Genomic DNA, 21,420 nt, shown 5'->3' with positions numbered 1-21,420 from the left:
CTTATCTTACACCACCCACAAAAATGAACTTAAACTGGGTTAAACAATTAACTCTTAAGACTTGAAATTATAAAACTTCTACCTATTTACAAAAACCTATTTGCAAACCATATTACTGATAAGGGGTTAATCTCCAAAACACGTAAAGAACTTATAAAACTCAATAGAAAAATAATAGTAAAAACCATACAATTTAAAAATGGGCTAAGAGCTTAGACATTTCTCCAGAGAAGACATACAAATGGCCAACAGGTACATGGAAAGGTATTCAATATCACCAATAATCAGAAAAATGCAAATCAAAAGCACAATGAGATATTACCTCATGTCTGTTAGGATGGCTTTTATCAATAGGATAACAAATGACTGGGGTTGGTAAGGATATTTTAAAAAGGAAGCCTTCGTACACTGTTAGTAGGAATGTAAATCAGTATCGCCATAATGGGAAATGTTATGGAGGTTATTTTTTTGTGAATGATTTTCACAGTTGGTTTTTCATATAAGGCCTTTATTGTGTTGAGGTATGTTCCATCTAAGCATATTTTGTTGAGAGTTTTTACCATGAATGCATCCTATACTTTGTCAAATGCTTTATCTGCATCTATTAAAATGGTCATATGGTTTTTATCCTTTCTCTTACTGATGTGATGTATCATGTTGATGGATTTGTGACTATTGAACCACCCTTGCAATCCAGGAATAAATCCAGCTTGATCATGGTGAATTATTTTTTAATATATTGTTGGAACTGGTTTGCTAATATTTTGTTAAGGATTTTTGGATCTGTGTTCACCAGAGATATTGGACTCTAGTTCTCTTTTGTGTGTGTGTGTGCAGTGTCTTTACGTGACTTTGGAATCAGGGTAATGTTGGCCCCATAGAATGAATTTGGGCATTTTCCTTCCTTTTCTACTTTTTTTTAATAGTTTGAAAAGAATAGATATTAAGTTTTCTTTAAATGTTTGGTAGAATTTGCCTATGAAGCCATCTGATCCCGAACTTTTGTTTTTTGAGGGAGTTTTTTCATTACTGATTCAATTTCTTTGCTGGTGATTGGTCTGCTCAAATTATCTATTTCTTCCTGTTTTAGTTTTGGCAGTTATTATATTTCTAGGAATTTATCCATGTAGTTTTTCATAATATTCTCTTATAATTGTTTGTTTTTCTCCATTATTATTTGTTATTTTTCTTCTTTCATTTGTGATTTTATTATTTTATTTATTTGGTTTCTTTCTCTCTCTCTTTTTTTTTTTTTTTGATAAGTCTGGGTAGAGGCTTATCAATTATACTGATTTTATTCAAAGAACCAGCCCCTGGTTTCATTGATCTGTTCTATTGTTTTTTTAATTTCTATTTCATTTATTTCTGCTCTAATCTTTATTATTTCCTTCTGCTGGTTTTGGTTTTCTATGCTGTTCTTACTCAAGCCTCTGTAGCTGTAAGATTAGCTTGCTTATTTGAAAAATTTCTTGCTTCTTGAATAGGCCTGTATTGCTATAAATTTTCCTCTTAGAACTGCTTTTTTTGCATCCCAAAAGTTTTGGACCATTGTGTTTTCATGTAAGTTTTATATCTTCTTTTATTTCCTGGCTGACCTATTCATTGTTTAGTAGCATGTTATTTAATTTCCATGAATCTGTGATCATCCCAGATTTTTTCTGGAATGGTTGATGTCTAGATTCATAGTGCTGTGGTCTAAAACAACTTTTAAAAAGAAGAACAGGGATACCTGGGTGACTCAGTTGGTTAAATGCCCAACTCTTGATTTTGGCTTAAGGTCATTATCTCAGGGTTGTGAGACTTAGCTTCATGTGGGTTTCTGCATTCTGTGGAGAGTGTGCTTGTCCATCTTCCTCTGCTTCTGCTCCCACTCTATTTCTCTCAAATAAATAAATAAAATCTTTTAAAAATATAAAAAGAAGAACAATGTTGGAAGACTAACATTACATGATTTCAAAAATTATTATAAAGCTGCCATAATCAAGATAGCATCGCATTGCCATAAAGATGGTCAATAAATTAATGTTAACAGAATAGGGGATTCAAAAATAGAGACACACAGATTTTGACAACTGATTTTTGACAAAGATGCAAAAGTAATTTGCTGAAGAAAAGAGACAATTGGATATCCAAATGCAAAAAATATGAACTTTGACCTATATCTTGCTTATTATGCAAAAATCAACTCAAAATTAATGACAGACCTAAATGTAAAATCATAATTTTTAAGATGTCAACACAGAATAAAATTATTGTGTCCTTGGGTTATGGAAATATATCTTATATATAACACCAAAATTTATCCATGAATGAACAAATTGATAAAGTAGACTTCATCAAAATTAAAAGTAAAAATTTCTGTGAAAGACACTGTTAATACAATGAAAAGACAAGCCACCAACTAGGAGAAAATCTGTGATTCTTATAACTGATAAAGGACTTGTATTCAGAATATATAAAGAACTCTCATGACCTAAAAATAAGAAAATGAACAACTCAGTTTAAAAAACAGGTAAAAGTCTGAACACATATCTCACCAAAGATACACAATAGCAAATAAGTGCATGAAGAGATAAAGGTGTTCATCTTAATTAGTCATTAGGGAAATCCAGATTGAAATCCTAATGAGATACCACTACAAAATATTAGGATGGTTGATTTTTTTTTTTAATATAGCAAGTGTTGGAGAGTATGTGGGAGAACTGGAATTCTCACATTTTCCTCATGGAAATGTAAAATGCTTCAACTACTTTGGAAAACAATTTGGCAGCTTCTTAAAAAGCTAAGTGTACACCTACTTTATGATCCAGTCATTCTTTTCCTGACTGTTTACCTATGAGAAATTAAAGCCTATGTCTGTGCAAAGATTTGTACATAAATGTTTATAGAAACATTATTGGTAATAGCCAGAAAACCAGAAATCGCCTAAGGGTCCATCAATAGGTAAATTAAAAAAACAAATTTAGTGTATTTATACACTGGGGTACTACATAGCAATAAAAATGAATGAAGTATATAGATACACACCACAACATATTTAAATCTCAAAATAATTATGCTTAAGGAAACCTAGCCAGGAATAGTATATGCTCTATGATTTGATTTACATAAAATTCTAGAAAAGGTAAACTAATCTGTAGTGACAGGAAAGAGTTTAATGGTTGTCTGTGGGAGGAAGAGCATGAAAGAGGGATTACAGAGAAGCAAAGGCAGACCTTGGAGGATGAGGGATATGTTCAACATCTTCATTGTCATGATGCTTTCATGGAGATTATATATTATATATGCACATAATATACACATATATAAATATATATAATATATATATTCATATACTTTAAATATGTGCAGTCTATTGCATGTAAATCATTTTTTATTATGTTTACTTAGCCACTGTATAGTACATCATTAGTTTTTGATGTAGTATTCAATGATTCATTAGTTGTATATAACACCCAGTGCTCATCACAACACGTGCCTTCCTTAATACTCATCACCCTGTATGTCACTTATATATGAAAAATCTTTTTAAAAGATAAAAAAAGAAAATAGTTAAATTGCTGCTATAACTAGAATTGTACAACCTTCATAGTCCAATTCAAACACTTCCATACAGCTCAACCATTAGTTAGCAGGCAGTATTTTTAAGGTCTCAAATTACTGCTACTCTTTCCCTCTGGGAAAATATAAGAAATCAAGATTATGACCCAACTGTGTTTTCCAGGGCTAGACAGAACCTTAAACACTTCCCTTATTTCCAACCCCCTCTCCCAGTTCCATAGCTTTTCTTTGTCTATAAATATTTACTGAACATCTACCATGTGCTAAACACTGCACTGGCAAGAGTGGGGGTGGGGGTGTCAAGTCAAAGTGAGTAAGACAGTCCCAGAGCTTAAAAACTTCAGTGGTAAACAACAAAGAATGATATCCAACATCTAAGTGTGAAATCACTGATGTTTGTTTTCTAAGTTCCAGTGGCCTTCTGCTTTCTTCCTCATTCTCCTTATTAAAGCAAAGATTGATCAAAACCTCTCTGATTCTTGCCTGAGCTCACAGCTTTTATCAGAACCCTGGCCTGAAAACATGAAGATCCTGTTGATCCAGAGTCCATTGAAAACTCCACCTGGGTTTTCACCTCTCCCTTTATCTGGCTTCTAGTCCCATAAACACAAAACAGAGCTACCACCGCTCCCATCACATGCCTCCCTTGCCCTGGCTTTGAACCCCCAACACCAATCTGGCTGAACCAGATGGCCCAAAATTTGTGCTGCTAGGAGTCCCTTGGATTTGTAGGGCTGGCCCTTCAGAATGAGGGACAAGGAGAAGCTGACTATTCAGACAGTAGTCAGGGAGGGAAGTAGGGAGGTTATGAGAGAGTATGAGGGAATAAGAATGCCAGATGACTTAGCCCAAAGTCGAGGGAAAAAAAAGAAAAACTAAGCATTTCACTTGGTTATATATTAAAACTTAAGGAATTAGTCACTTAAATTGACTTTCTAATATATGCTTCCCAATGACCATAAAACAGTTATTCTATGTAGACAATTCAATATGTATTAAATAATTTAGTTATAAGTTGCATTTAACCACCACAGCAAACTCTGTTCATAAATACTCAAGTTTTACAGTGGGTGCTTCTGTAGGACTACTTTATGATGCATATTTCTCTAGGACACAAGAAAGTGGCATTACACCCTGGAATTGTTGAAGAAAGAAAGAAACACGTCATTTTTTAAGGTTAAGAGACTGAAAAGTTATGGTAAGCCCAGAATGTCTTTTCTTGGATGTCTTCATTTAACAACTGCCTTTTGATACCATACAAAACAAGTTTGGAGACACAGCAAAGTGTATCTGCTTAACGCATTTTGTGCTTTGAAGGCCCTTAACCTTCCTATGATCAGTTTCTCCATCTCTTCTCAACATATGTACACCTTTCTAAATTACTAAATCACCAGTTATCTCCACTTCTATCTTGTTAACACAAGCCATAACTTCAAAGCATACAGTGTGATCTGTGTGGTATCCCTAGGAGAAGGGTGGCCACCAAGGCATAAGGGTATCTAGTCAAGAGAAAATCTCTTTTCTCTAAAGCTATTCCTGTCTCCTGAGCACTTTAGAGGATGTAGATTACTCTCTATTCCTGATTCTTCTGGAAAATGGGGTATCTGAAGAACACCTGATATTTGGAGAGCTATCTCTCCACTGAAAAAGGGAGGGAAAAGTTACTATTATTTTTGGAGTGGAGTTTCCACAAAGCTGGGCATTCTAGAAAACAAAAGCATGTATAAATCCATTGTATCCTGGGTTCTATCTAGCAGAAAGCCAACTCCTGATGCAGTTTGCCGTGTGCATCCTAACTTGTAGGTGTCAAGGTGAAGTGCACTTTCAGTGGAAAGTAGGCTGCATTGAACATTTGAGCCATTTATTTGCTCCTTTTCAAAAACCTGGTGTTTTTCCCCCCTACATTACATTATGTAAGTTTACTTAGGAAAAATTATTCTGGGCCTTTAAAAGGATTTCCTAAGAAGGAGGAAATACCACTATTTTTCACACTGGGCTTTGCCAATTTGTAACATTTTCTAGAGTTGACAGGACCAATGAGTCCCATCTCTGGACTTTGCATGCTTTCTATATTTAAAGTTATTCAAAGAAGAAGCATCACATTTTACTTTGGGAGACCCATTCTATTATTTTCCAAAGTTCAGTGCGGTACGGAGGGTTGGGATGAACGTTGGCTTAGGGATAAAATCTCTGAGTCTCACTTTCCTCATATGTAAATCAAGAGGGTGAAACTTCATCTCTAAATTTACACTCCATAAAGTTTCTTCCATTTCTGATATTTGATGATTTTTAAATTCATTTATAGACTCAGTTATTAGTTACTGAGCATGTAACATGTGTTAGACATTGCATTGGCAGGGGAAGGATGGGGGTGTCAGGTACAACAGTGGAAAAGACATTGTCCCAGCTCTTAAAAAGTTCTAGTGGATTTTTTCATGTCACTTTAAAGGCCCTGAGCCTTTTCTTTAGGGGGATGAGGAGTCGTTGATGAGTTTATTGTGTGTGTGTGGGTGGGGTGGATGGGTAGATGGGTTTTTTTCACGTTGAGAAAACCAAACCATCCAGTAGAAACCACTGAAGAGACTGTTGCAGTGGTTACTGACAGAGGTGAGGAGGGCTTGAACTAAGGAGGATAGAAAGGAAGAGACCCATTCAATACCGAATCCACAATGTAAAATTAGTAAAATTTGAGGGCCTTTAAACACATAGCCTTGTTACTACTATAAAGCATGCAAAATGGTATAAGGATATGCCTTTGCCTTCATGGCTTGAGGAGATAGTTATATGCTCCCTTGGAAACTCAAGCAAAACAAAAATTTCACTATGAAATGACAAAGCTAGGAGATAATTTGTAAAACAAGAAGGTGTTTGAAGCCAGTTGTGATGATTAGTTCTCCTTTCAAAGTAGATGCAAAGTACTGTAGGATGTCAGGGGTGGAATGAAATCTGCATCAATTGGAGTGGTCAAGTAAGATTTCATAAAGGAAGAGGTTGGCAGATGTACAGTAGTGGGAGAAATACATGAAGGCAATAAGATATAGATTGTTTTGTGGAAAAGCATGTGGTTCGGTTGGAGAATAGTACGAGATAGATGGTTAAACTGTAATTACAGATAAGGTTAGATTAGATAAAGGGGAGTCAGATCTGGAAAGGGGCCACAAGTCATGCTAGATCGTTAAGACTTTATTCTAAATGTAGTGGGAAGCTGCTGAAAATTTTTGAGCAAGAGGAGACAATCTGATATGGGATTTAGGAAATGAATTTGATAACAATGTGGAAGATGGATTGAAGAGAGTAAAGACTGTGGAGATCAATTAGAAGATTGTTGTAGTATATTATGTCTGATCATTCTGCACTGTTGCTTTCCCTCCTCGCACGCTGGTACACACACACACCAACTACTTCTCTATTCCCTGGGACACTGAAAAAGCAGGTCCTTTTCTCTCTGGGCCCTAGGTCCAATTTCAGCAGCCTTAGGTTGAAATCACCACTCTTAATCTTGGCACACAGAAAAAGGTTTCTTTTGGTGCTGGTTCAAACCTCTTCCCCAGCGCCACCAAGTTGAACTTCCCATTGTGGAAGGCACACAGCTCAGAGTGAAATACACATTTGCCTGGCATGAAATTCTTCTCTCAACCAAATGCATTTCCTAAAATGTCCAAGATTTTCCTTTAACAGGTACACAAAATATCTATCTGTAACTTCAGGTACACTATGTCTAGCAGATAGAACAGGCCCACAGTGACTTCTGGAGAGAAGGTAGTCATAACAGGCATCTAAGAACTGGGGTGGCATTCACACAGCTGGTTCAATTACCTCAGGGTGGAGAAAATAACCTTCCTCAGGGCAACATCTCTTTGATTTCCTAGAATTTGAGAGCTAATGGGCTCATTAGAGAGCTTTCTCCTACAGATGAGGTGACTGAGACCCAAAGAGAATAAGTAGACTTTCTTAGATTACCCTGCTAATTAGTGATAGAACTGGGACTAGATGCAGTTTCTTAAGCTCCAGATCAGTCTTCTTTTCATTATATTCAGCATTCAAGGAGATGTTGGTCTGATTCCTGTTGCTGTACCCTAGAGAAAAATTTGCTCTTATGCAGTCAATTTTCAGGAAATTGAGAATTTAAAGATAAGGAAGATTAAGAGACTTATACGAGTTTCAAAAAGAATTTCAAAAGAAAGTAATAAGAGGTTAACACCTTGAAGATTACAGAGGGCCCGGGAGCATAATACCATTGACAATAAAATATTTTAAAATATTTCTGAATTTGTAGAATACAATTTTATGTCCCTAATATTTGTTAATGGTCACTCAACAATTTGAATATTTCTTTTAATTAAACTTTTTAAGAAAAGATTTTATTTATTTATTTGACAGAGAGAGAGACACAGTGAGAGAGGGAACACAAGCAGGGGCAGTGGGAGAGAGAGAAGCAGGCTTCCTGCTGAGCAAGGATCCCAATGTGGGGCTGGATCCCAGGACCCGGGGATTATGACCTGAGCCAAAGGCAGCTGCTTAACCAACTGAGCCACCCAGGCGCGCTTAATTAAACTTTTTATTTTGAGATAATTGTAGATCGTCATGGAGCTATAAGAAACAATACAGAAAGATCTAAATTACACTCTTTCCAGTTTTCTGTAATGGTAACATTTTGAAAAACTGTAGGACAATATTGCAGGATATTGACATTGATACAGATAATATAGAATATTTCTGTCACCACAAGGATTCCTTATGTTGCCCTTTTATTGGCATAGCTACTTTCTTCCTGCCACATCCTCACATCCAGCTTCCATAGCTCCAGACAGCCACTAATTTACTTTTCATTTATATACTTTTGTCATCTCAAGAATATGTAAATTGAATCTTACAGCATGTAACATTTTGGAATTGCCTTTTTTTCACTAGGCATAGTTCTCTGGATGTTCATCCAAGTTATTTCATGTATCAATAGTTTGTCTCTTCTTATGGCTAAATAATATTCTGGGTCTGGATATACCACAGATTGTTTATTCATTCACCCCATTGAAAGACATATGTGTTATTGCTAGTTTTTGGCTATTACAAATAAAGCTGCTATGAACATTTGTGTACAGTATTTGTGTGAATACAAGCTTTCATTTTTCTGACATAGAAGCCTAAGGATGTGATTACTGGATCACATGGTGTTGCATGTTTAGTTTTTTGAGAATCTGCCAAACCATTTTCCAAGTGGCCATATCACTTTATACTTCCCCTAGCAATGCACAAGTGGTCCAGTTTCTCTGCATCCTTTCCCACATTTGGTATTGTGACTATTTTCTACTCTAGACATTATTATAGGTTTGTAGTGGTATCTTCCTGTGGTTTTAATATGTATGTTCCTAATGGATAATGATGCTGTGAATATCTTTTCACATGCTTATATTCTGTATATTCTCTTCAGTGGGATGTTTTGTCAACTTTTTTTTTTTTTGCCAGTTTTATAATTGGGTTGTTTTACTGTTGATCTTAGAAAATTCGTTATATATTTTGGTTATGAATACTTTGTTTTATATTTGATTTGCAATCATATTCTTCCAGTTAGTGGTTTGTCATTTCATCTACTTTACAAGGTCTTTTTTTTTTCTTAAAAGTTTTTATTTCAATTCTTGTTAGTTAACATACAGTGTTACATTAGTTTCAGGTGTATAATATAGTATTCAACACTTCCATACAGCACCTGTTCTCCATAGTTAAGAGTCTGTTTCTTGATTTGTCCCTTTCTCTCTCTCTTTTAAACCACAGGGTCTTCCTCAAAGCAAAATATTTTTACTTTGGTGAGGCTCAATGTATCAATTTTTCCTTTTCTGAATTGTGATTTTGATGTCAGTTCTACAAACTCTTTGCCAAACCCTATATCCTGAAGATTTTCTTCTATGTGTTTTTCTAAAAGTTTTATAGTTTTATAGTGTACATTTAAGTCCATGAAACACTTTGAGGTAATTTTTTGTATATGGTGTAAGACAAGTCAGGATTTTTCTTTTTTTGTCCATCGATGTCCTCTTGCTCCAGTACCAGGTATTTAAAAAAAAAAAATCCTTCCTCCATTGTATTGTTTTTGCATTTTTGTTAATAATCAGTTGGGCATATATGTGTGGGTGGATTTCTGGGTTCTCAGGTTTAATTCATCATTCTGTATGCATATCACTCTTTCAGTGTCACAATCTTGATTGCTCTAGCTATATACTATCTTGAAATTGGGTAGAATGATTCTTCCCACTTTAGTCTTATTTTTCAAAATTGCCTTAGCTATTCCAGTTTTTTTGCTTTTCCAAATAAAATTTATTATAATGTTTATAGCTCTACAAAATCTTGCTAGGATTTAGGAGGAATTATGTTAAATTTGTACATAAATATGGGGGAGAAATGACATCTTTGTTGAATTCTTTAATCCATGAACACAATGTCTCCCCATTTGTTTAGATCTTTTATTTCTTTTATCAGCTTTTTATAGTTTTCAGCATAAAAGTTCTATACATATTTTGTTAGACTTACACCTAAATATTTCATTTTTAAGCAATATAAATGGTAATATATTTTTAATTTTGGTGACCTCATGCTTATTACCAGTATAAAGAAACTCTATAATTGATTTTAGTATGTTTGTCTTTTTCTTGTTTTGTTTTATTTTTAATTTTTTTTTTATTTTATTTGTTGTTTTATGTTAGTCACCATACAGTACATCATTAGTTTTTGATATAGTGTTCCATGATTCACTGTTAGTGCATAACACCCAGTGGTCCATGTAATCCATGCCCTCCTTAATACTCATCACCAGGCTCACCCATCCTTCTACCCCCTTCCGTTCAAAAACCCTCTGTTTTCCAGAGTCCATAGTCTCTCATGGTTCATCTCCCACTCCGATTTCTTCGCCTTCATTTTTCCCTTCTCCTAATGTCCTCCATGCTATTCCTTATGTTCCATAAATGAGTGAAACCATATGATAATTGACTTTCTCTGATTTGTTTCATTTAGCATAATCTCCTCCAGTCCCATCCATGTTGATGCAAAAGCTGGGTATTCATCCTTTCTGATGACTAATATTCCATTTGTATATATGCACCACATTTTCTTTATTCATTCCTCTGTTGAAGGGCATCTTGGCTCTTTTCACATTTTGGCTATTGTGAACATTGCTGCTATGAATGATGGGGTGCATATGGCCCTTCTTTCCACTACATCTGTACCTTTGGGGTAAATACCCAATAGTGCAATTGTTGGGTCATAGGGTAGCTCTATTTTTAATTTTTTGAGGAATCTCCACACTGCTTTCCAAAGTGGCTGCACCAACTTTCATTCCCACAGTGTAAGAGGCTTCCCCTTTCTCCACAACTTCTCCAACATTTGTTGTTTCTTGCCTTGTTGATTTTTGCCATTCTAACTAGTGTAAGTTGGTATCTCAGTGTGGTTTTGATTTGAGTTTCCCTGATGGCTAATGATGATGAACACTTTTTATGTGTCTGTTAGCCATTTGTATGTCTTTTTTGGAGAAGTCTCTGCTCTTCTGCCCATTTTTTGACTTGGTTATCTGTTTTTTGGGTGTTGAGTTTGAGAAGTTCTTTATAGATCTTGGATATCAGCCCTTTGTCTGTAGTATGCTCTTTATGTTGATGAAATTTCCTTCCATTCCTATTTTTCTGATAGATATCATGAGTGGATGGTGAATCTAGTCAAATTCCTTTTCTGCATAGATTGATATGATCATGTGATTTTTCTTCTTTAGCCTGTTAATATGTTTTTTGATTGATTTTCAAATATGAATCAGCCTTGCATCCTTAGATAAATTTTGTTTGGTTATGGGGTATAATTTTTATTTCATATTGCTGACTTGTATTCTTAACATCTTGTTAAAGATGTTTGCATCTAGAGTCACAAGGAATCTTGTCTGTCGTTTTTATTTTTGTATGGTCTTTGTCTGATTTTGTTATCAGGATAATACTGGCTCCATAGTACTCTCTTTTCTACAAGAGATTTTAAGAGTTGGTGTTAATTCTTTTTTAAGTGTTTTGTTGAATTCTCCAATGAAACTACTTGGGTTTGGGGATTTCTTTTCAAGAGTTTTGAAACTAGGCATTCAATTTACTTAATAGTTTATGGGGCAATTCAAATGATCTATTTCATATTGAGTGAGTTATGGTAGTTTGTATTTTCTGAGGGACTGATCTGTTTTGTCTAATTGTGTAGGGTTGTTTGTGGTAATTCTCTTATTTTTCCTCTGATGGCCACAGGGTCTACAGTGATAATCCATCCCCAGTTTCTCTCCTGATAATGGTAAGTTGTGTTTTGTCCCTTTTTTAAGTTGTCAGTCTTGCTAGAAGTTTGTCAATTTTATGGATGTTTCAAAGAGCCAGGTCTTTGTTTTATTGATTTTCTCTATTTTTCTGGTTTTAGGTGTATTGATTTTTTTCTCCAGTGCTTATTATTTTCGGCTTGTTTTGTGTTTTTTTTTTTGTTCTTCTTTTACTAGGTTCTTTAGGTAAAACTAATATTATTGATTTGAAATTTTGCCTTTTTTCAAATATAAGCATTTAGTGCTATAAATTCTCCTCTCAGGATTGCTTTAGCTATGTCCTACACATTTCTATGTTATATTTTCATTCTTATTCAGTTCAATATATTTTTCAATTTCCCATGAAACTTCCTCTTTGACTCATAGATTATTTAGAAACATGTTCTTTACTTTCCATGTGTTTGGATATTTTCTTATTAATTTGTTAGATGATTTCATTGTGGTCAGGGAGCACACTCTGATTTATTTCAGTTCTTTCAGATTTGTTGAGGTTTGATTTTTGGCCCAGAATGTGGTCTAGTTTGGTAAATGTTCTGTGGGATCCTAAAAAGAATTCATATTTAAAATATGTATTAAACTGTTATTGGGTAGAGTGTTCTATAAATGTCAATTAGATCCAGTTGATTGATGGTGTTGTTGAATTCTTCTATGTCTTTGTTGATTTTTGGTCTAGTTGTTCCATCTATTGTTGAGAGAAGGCTGTTAAAGTCCCAAACTATAATTCTATATTTGTCTATTTCTTCTTTCAGTTCTATCAATTTTTGCCTCACATCTTTTGTAGTTCTGTTTTTTGGTGCATGGACATTTAAGATTTCTGTATATTCCTGGTGGGTTGACCCTTTTATCATTTGTTATATCCTTGTCTGTCCTTAGTAATTTTATTTGCTCTAAAGCCTACTATATTGATATTAATATAGCCATTCTTGCTTTCCTTTGACTAATGTTAACACAATATATCTTTTCCCATCCTTATACTTTCTGCGTGCCTATATTGTCTTAATTTATTTGAACTTTCTGTAAACAAAATATGGTTGGGTCATGATTTTTATTTTATTTTATTTTATTTTATTTTCAGTGTTCTAGCATTCATTGCTTATGCACCACACCCAGTGTTCCATGTAATATGTGCCCTCCATAATACCCACCACCAGGTTCACCCAACCTCTCCACCGCCTCCCCTCCAAAACCCTCAGTTTGTTTCTCAGAGTCCACAGTCTCTCATGGTTTGTCTCTCCCTCCAGTTTCCTCCAACTCACCTCTCCTCTCCATCTCCCAATGTCCTCCGTATTATTCCTTATGCTTCACAAGTAAGTGAAACCATATGATAATTGACTCTCTCTGCTTGACTTATTTCACTCAGCATAATTTCTTCCAGTCCCATCCATGTTGATACAAAAGTTGGGTATTCATCCTTTCTGATGGAGGCATAATACTCCATTGTATATATGGACCATATCTTCTTTATCCATTTGTCCATTGAAGGGCATCTTGGTTCTTTCCACAGTTTGGTGACTGTGGCCATTGCTGCTATGAACATTGGGGTACAGTTTCATGGTTTTAATCCACTCTTCCAGTTTTTAAAAATTGGTATACTTAGATTATTTACAATTAATTTAGTTATCGATATGCCAGGGCTTATGTCTGCCCATTTATGTCTGCCTTTTTGTTTATTGTCTGTTTTTTCATTCTGTGTTTTCCTTTTTCTTTACTGTGGGTTATTAGAGTAGACATTTATAATCACACTATACAGTGTTAGGATATTTCTTCAAGAATCAAACATAATTAGAAAACTCAAGATGAAAAGGAAAGTGTACTTTACTCATATTTTGATTCTTTCATTCGTTTTATCTTCCTGAAGTCGAAAGATTCCTTCTTTTATTGTTTCTTTTCTGTTTAGAGATTTTTTTTTGCCATTCATTTTTATAATAGGGCTCCTGCCAACAAACTCTCTTAGTTTTCCTTCTCTTCAAAATGTTTCAATTTCTCTTCTATTTCTGAGTGATATTTTAATCAGATATAGGAATCTGGATTGACAATTCTTTTCTTTCAGCACTTAAAAAAGGCTGTGCCACTTCCTTCTGGTCTCCATGATTCCTTAAGAAAAATTTGCATCATTCAAATTATTTATCTGTTATAAATAAGTTGGAGTCTTCCTCTGTGACTCCAATAACATGACTGTTAAATCTCAGACTCTGTTCACTTTTTTTCCAAACTATTTTCGCTCTGTTATTCAGATTGAGCAATTTCCATTGTTCTCTCTTCAGGGTCATGAATTCTTCCCTTTGTTCTTTCCATTCTGCTGTTGAGGCCATCCTTTTTATTATTTTTTTTCTTTTTTGTTTATTGCATTTTTCAGTTCTCAAGTTTTCATTTGGTTCTTCTTTATGTCTTTTATTGTTGGCTGAGGCTTTTTATTTCTTCACCAAGAATCCATTTTTGGTTTGTTTCAAGCATGCAAGTAATTGTGTGTTTAAGTATTTTTATAGGACTGCTTTCCAATATTTATCAGGTGGGAAGCTAGGGTGGTGCAGTCAGTTAGGTGTATGACTCCTGGTTTTGGCTTGGGTTGTGATCTCAGGGTCACAAGATTGAGCCTTACTTTGATTTGGGTTCCAAGCTTAGCATGGGGTCTGCTTGAGAGTCTCTCTCCCTTTGCACCCCCTGATTGTGTTCTTTCTCTCTCTCTAAAATAAATTAATAAATCTTTTTAAAAAATAAAATAAAATATCTATCAAGTAATTCTAATATTTCTATCATCTTGGAACCAATTGATTGTCTTCCTTTAAACAGATTTCTTGGGGGTTGCCTAGGTGGCTCAGTCGGCTAAGCTTCTGTCTTTGGCTCTGACTAGGATACCAGGGTCCTGAGATCAAGTCTCTCATTGGACTCCCAGGGAGCCTGCTTCTCCCTCTTCCCCCTGCTTATGCTCTCTATCTCACTATCTCTCTCTGTCAGATAAATAAATAAAATCTTTTTTTAAAGGTTTGGAAAAAAATAAACAGATTTATTGAGGTGTGATTCATATACAAAGAACTGTACATATTTAATGTGGACACTTTGATGAACTTGGGCATATCTAAACACCTATGATACCATCTTCTTAGTTTGGGATCTTGGTTCTTGCTATGATTGGCGATTTTTAAAACTGAAACCTGGATATTTGGGGTACTATTGAATGAGAGTCTGGACCTTATTTAAATCTTCTACATTGCTAGCTTCTCACACTGTTCTGGCAGAGAAAGGGAACACACCTTGTTACTGCCAGCTGAAGGTAGAAGTCCAGTTTCCCTACTCACTTAGCTTACTTTGACACTCAGGTGGGGTGGGATTCTCATTATTGTTAGGTGGGGGTGACATTTTCGGTTTCCTACTACTGATATCTCCCTGGCTAGGAGGAATAAGAGTACCTCATGATGCTTTCCACATGGCATCTAATGACACAAAAGGATGGGGTGGTTTTATGACTGCTGGTTAATGGTGAAAGCTTTTATTCTCCATTAGTCCTCCTTTGATACAACCACAAGCAGGGAGGGTAGGAGTGCCTCATTACTGCTGGGTGTGGGTGAAAGTTCAGTTTCCCCAGGTAGTCTCCCCTGACACTGTGGGAGAATGAGGGTTTAACCTTTTTACCAGTTGGCAGTGATAAAAGTTTTTAGTTCCCTTTTTGGCTTTCTCTGACTCAAGTCTGGTGAGGGTGTTATGTTGCCTAGTTATAGACCCCTGAGAGTTGTAGACTCCTTATTTGTCCTTCACTGGAATGGACAGAGGTAGAGCCACTACTTTTTTCCATAGTGCTTAGCTGGAAGAGATCAGTTATTACCTAAAATGCTTACTGTCTTCCAAAGCTGTCCTTTCTTGGCCATTTGGCTAGAGAGAACAGGCTTTTGTTGGACCTTTTTTGTTTCTACCTGTAGGCATTTCCCAGTTGGAGATTTCTTTATTTCCATATCTATGATATATGAGGCAAAAGGAAAACTCAGAAACCAGGAAACTCACCACCATGTCATTCTCTGGGTCCTAAGTTTCCTAGCCAGTCTGCTTTTTTCTAACTTCCAGAGTTTTCTCTAGTTTGTTTTATACATGATGCCCAGGGTTTTCACTTGTACTTTATTGGAAGGAATAGGAGAAAGTAAATCTACTCCATTTTTCCACAATCAGAAGTAGTCAAATATATCTTTTAACAAAAATAATTTGTGTGTGTATGCACGTGTTCACACAAACACTTGCTTTTTTTTTTTTTTTTTCCTTTCGGTGGATTTTCCTGGGCCTCTGGCCATCCATGGAGTGCCCTGGAGTCTAGTGGCTCTATACTAAAAATGTTATTGTATCTGAATTAGTACAACTAACAATTCTAATTATAAACAAAATCTTGTTTACTTGTCCAAGAAGACACATTACATTGGCATAAGGCAGTATTGTGCTGTGTTTAGGAATACAAACTTTGGAGCCAGACACCTTGAGTTTGAGTTCCAGTTCTGTTGTTGTGTGATCTTGGGAAGGTTATGTAACCTCTCCATTCCTCAGTTTCCGCATGTCTAGTATGGCGATAGTGACAGGACTTATCCAAAGGTGGGAGTCCGAACTAAAGGAGCTAATATCTGTAAAACATTTTAGAACAGTATCTGCTTTATTATTAAACAAAATAATATACAAAATGATGAGCTTGCTTTATATACCACTAAGAGAGATGTCATCTTTCCCTCCCAAGTTCTAAACCTTGCTCACCTCTCTAGTCTTATCTCACACCATTATCAACTAGATCCCTATATTCCAACTGCCATGGATATTGTGCATTTTCTTCAACACATCACATGCTGTTTCAGTTATAGGCCTCCATACTATATCCTATTCACTCTTCCGATCTCAGAAAGGTCCTTTCTTGCATTACAGAGCACTTCAGGTCTCCTTACATTGTGCTCATACAGTATCCTGTGCTTCCTCTACCATTTATGTTCCTAACTTCAAGTAGCTTCAGACCCAGCAGAGGGTGAGCTCTGGTCCCTTGTGACCTCAATTCAGGCCTCTTGGAACATTATCAGCCATTTGTGATAATAACAATTCTGGAGCTAGTGGGGCTGAGTCTGGGACACAAATAGCTTGAGATAGGTTTGAGAACATAGATTTGAGTATACAAATTTGAACAGGAACTTGGGGAACAGAGCAAAACAAAAGAAAATAAAAAAGGAACCTCACTAAATCTTCTTTATAATTTCATTTTAAATGCAGCTTCTTAGTCTTTAAGCTTTTAAAGAGAACTTCACATGCAACAACAGTTTAGTTATACTGAAAAAGTGTTTTTAATTGAAGAAATTTATTATAAGCATGTGAAGTCTGAAATTAAGAGTGAAAAAATAAATGCTGACTCAGCAAGCCAATTCTGAAAGGCTGCCAACCTCTGACTTAGATGCCAGAAGCCCCAGTGTGCGACCTTCAGTTGCTGATAATCATCATTGCCTTATGCCTTCCAACTTAGAGGTCATGTGCCCCTGGAGCCCATTGTTTTTGTTTTTGCTTTTGTTTTTGTTTTCAGGCTTTTTCTTCCACTTCTTTCCTTTACCTTTAATCTTTTGCCTGCTAGTCTATCTGTGTTTGACTTTTGGTAAATATCTCATCCATCTTTCTTTTGTGTCCTAAACCCTTCCAAGGTCTAACTGGCTTTTTTTTTTTTTTTTTTTTTTTTGGAAGCGTGTTGGAGGCAGATAAATATATAGCAACTGTTTATTATCAAAGCTTGCTGATTTTTCTCTCTTAATGTCTCCTGCATATAACATTGGATTCCCACCATGACCACAATTGGTCAGGCCCCTGTTAGCTAACTGCTTTTCTTACCTCCAGTTTCTACTTTCTCCAATGTATTCTGAACGTCATTTCCAAATCATTTTCCTTCATGACACCTATTATCACACAATTTTATCCTTTTGCCTCACGGTGAAGGCCAAAAGCTTTAATCTGATTTCAATTCCCACCACAATTTGTTCCCAATTCATTTTTTAAGCCATATCACAAACTATGTCCCTACCCAGATCATGAACATGGACATGGTACAGCATTTTCTTAAGTTCCTTACAGAGGTTTCTAAATTATACCTTTTAAAACCTCACTGAAAACCCTCTCCTCTTTTAAAACCATTCTGGATATAGCACCTTCCCTCCACCTTTTTAGTAGCCTCTCCTCACTTCCCCAATGTACCCATACACACATCCATTCAGAACTTTGAAACTTAACGTACAATGCTACTCCAAGTCCGGCTGTCTCTCCTGAATGTGGCTGAGACAGCATTCACAAATATTCCCCTGACTTCCTTGTATTTCTTAGCCTTCCTTGCAATTATTGGGAGCATGTAAATTGAACTGACCAATGAACTGTGAGCTGAAATGACATATGTTACTTCTGAGTTGACACAATTAAGAGCCAGTAGGCATTGTCCTATTCCTCCCCTGTTATAGCAACCTTAGAAACTATGTGTTGACCTGGTAGGACTTCAACATGAAGGAGTTTGAATTTTAAGCCATTTGAAGGAAGAGAACCCCTACCAACCTGCTCCTGACTCTATGAGTGCAAAACAAACTCTTGTATTGTTAATCTGTTGATATTTCCTGGTTTACCTGTTGCTACCACTAACATTAATTATTCTAACTCACTGGGTAACTTCAGAAATGCAGCCTTACAATTTCTTGAGCTCACTTAGTTCCAACAAATATCACTTCTACTCCAATTTAGGAATTCTGTAACCACATCCTAGAGCTTGTCATCTTGTAAATCTCATCTATCTCCAGAAACTTCAATTCAGTTATATCACCCTCTGATCAAAGCATCCTAATTTTCCTCCTCTCAATTTTCCCCACTCCCACTAAACTTGTTGCTTAATATCTTTGAGGATTTGAAATCTTTGAACCTTCTCTATTCTCAGAGTGCTGGCTCCTTGCTGGCTTCACGTTCAATGCAAAGCTGGAGCAAATTCTCATGCCTTTTTCTATACCCTCACTTTTGCCCTTAATTTCTTTACCTACTTATCTTTCCATCAGCCCTGCCCCGCAAATATCCAACATCAGATGCACATAAAGATCTATTTTCTTTACTTTAAATCTTAGGTTGCAACGTGCTACTGCAGAAAAGAACATAAGTACACTGGTAGGCACCATTTCCAAGTTAAGCTTTTTTTTTTTTAGGATTTTATTTATGTATTTGTCAGAAAGAGAGAGAAAGGGAGGGAGGGAGTAAAGTCGGGGCTGGGGGGCAGAGGATGAGGGAGAAGAAAATCCCCCTGCTGAGTAGGGAGCCTGAAGTAGGGCTCAATCCGAGGACCCTGGGATCATGACCTGAGCCGAAAGCAGATGCTTAACCAACTGAGCCACCCAGGCACCCCCAATGTTAAACTTTCTAATCTCACATGTACTCCCAAAGTTGCTGACACTTCTATTTTTGTTCTAATCAGTTCTTTTTCTTTCATTTGTCACTAATGCCAGTCACAAATTTATCCTATATTCTTAAGACCCCTAAGTGCACGTCTCAGATGATCTTGCCTCCTTCACAGAGAAATCTAAAGCCACCTGGAAGTGCCCTAAACTAACCATTCTGTATTTATTTCCTTTCCTCTTGTCATATGGGAAGAACTGCCCTTATCTTTTCCAAGACAAATCATTCCAATCATGATTTGCCTCCTCAGAGTCATTACTCCATCAGTTAGCCCCCTCACCTCTTCTATGTCTTTAAGCTTTCTTTTTTGCACAGGTTTTTCTCATTTTGGGAACAAACAACCTCAAATACTCTCTATCTTAAATAATTCACCTTCCTTCAAGAGCGTCTCTTCCTCAAGGTATCACCATATTCTCTTAATTTTCTTCGCAGCTAAGCATCTTGAAAAAAGCAGTTTGTATTCAAAGACTCTATGTCTTTGCCTCTGACTTATTACTCAGTCTGCAGCAATATGGTGTCTGCTTTTGTCTTGCTGAAACCACTCTCACTAGAGGCACTAATGAATAATTAAACTAGATAAAATTACCTCTTTTCCTCAAGCAGGATAAACTACTGGGTCTCTCAACAATATTTAACACTGTTTATCACTCTCCCCTGGAAGGTCTCTCTTCTGGTTTCCACAATATTAGTCTCCTAGTTCTTTGACATTTCTGACTGCTTCTCTTTCTCAATCTGATCTTCACATGTTGTTACTTCCAATGGTTCCACCTTTGATTCTTTTCTCATTTGAATCTAGACATATTCTCCTTCTGCCCTATCTACTTTTATGCTTTCAACCCTATCTATTTGTGAATGATTCCAAATTCTATCCATCTTACTTACAGCACTTCTCTGCCTGGATGTTCCACAGGAACTTCACTCTCAATATGTCCAAAACTACATCCCCTAAGGTGATGTTCCTGCTATTGATATCTCAGAATGATGTCAATTCAATATTCTACCACTTACTCAAGCCGGAAACCTTGAAATGATTCTCTTCTTCTTCAACATCCTCATTCTCCCTCTTCCTATACTCCTCAAAATCTTTGCACCATATAATGTCAGTTCCACTTGAAAATTTTATGAATTAGCATTTTTATTAAGATATATTGTGTTATCTGTTTCAGGGGTACAGGTCTGTGAATCATCAGTCTTACACATGAATTTGCTTTTTTTAAACCAATGTCCAAGTCGGTGCTCTTGTCCTGTTTCACCTTGACTTCTCCAAAGCCTCACAAATTATTTCCTTGAATTTGATATCCCCTGTCTGCAAATCACTGTCCATCCAAACTGGTCTTTCAAAAACACAAATTTGATCTTGTCAAGCACTCATTCCAAAAGCTTAGATTATTTTCCATCGTCCATAGAATAAGGTTCAAAATCTTTAGCATAGTATATGAGGTCCTTCTTGATTAACCCAAACCTAATTTTATAACCTTATCTATAATCCAGCACTTTCCCTCCTCTCTCTATGCTCTAACCACAATATTACCATTTCCCAAACACCTCATAATCAAAAGTACTGTGCCATTTGCTTATACTATTCTTTTAGTTTGACTATTAATGAACTCCACTTTAATAATTCTATTTCAGTCTTTATTCTACCTGTGCTTCATTCTGAAAATTTCTTTTCTCTCTTCAGGTTCACTATATGTTTCTATAGTACCTAATTTGCCCTTACTTCCATACAGAGATTTTTTTCAGACATTGTATTTTTCAGCTTTATAATTTTCATGTTTCTTTTTAATAATTCCATTTACTTTCTCATTATATTCATGTATACCTGTAAACCCTAAGCATATTTATAATAGCTGTTTTACATTTCTTGTCTGCTATTTCCATCACCTCTCTCATTTATGGATCTATCTGTATGGAATGATTTTTCTCCTAGTTATAGATCACATTTTCTGACTAATTTGCATGTTTAATAATGTTTTATTGGAGGATGGAACTGTGACTATCATACTGTTGAGTACTGGATTTTCTTGTCTTCCTTTAAAGACAATTGAACTTTGGGGTGCCTGGGTGGCTCAGACAGTTAAGTGTCCAATTCTTGGTTTTGGCTCATGGCATGATCTCATGGGTCAGAG

At 35.9% G+C, this 21,420-nt stretch overlaps 1 long non-coding RNA gene across 1 annotated transcript; it reads right to left on the bottom strand.

The window, feature by feature from the left end:
• Positions 1-717: 717 nt before the first annotated feature.
• Positions 718-19,500, bottom strand: LOC116582471. Its single transcript, XR_004282441.1, has 3 exons — positions 19,490-19,500; positions 10,928-10,938; positions 718-816 (listed from the first exon to the last, which is right to left on the bottom strand). It is a non-coding gene; the product is annotated as an uncharacterized LOC116582471 (long non-coding RNA).
• Positions 19,501-21,420: the final 1,920 nt, after the last annotated feature.

This window comes from Mustela erminea, chromosome X (genome assembly GCF_009829155.1).
Source record: "Mustela erminea isolate mMusErm1 chromosome X, mMusErm1.Pri, whole genome shotgun sequence".
NCBI classification, from domain to species: domain Eukaryota; kingdom Metazoa; phylum Chordata; class Mammalia; order Carnivora; family Mustelidae; genus Mustela; species Mustela erminea.
This window is presented reverse-complemented; position numbering and strand designations above follow the sequence as displayed.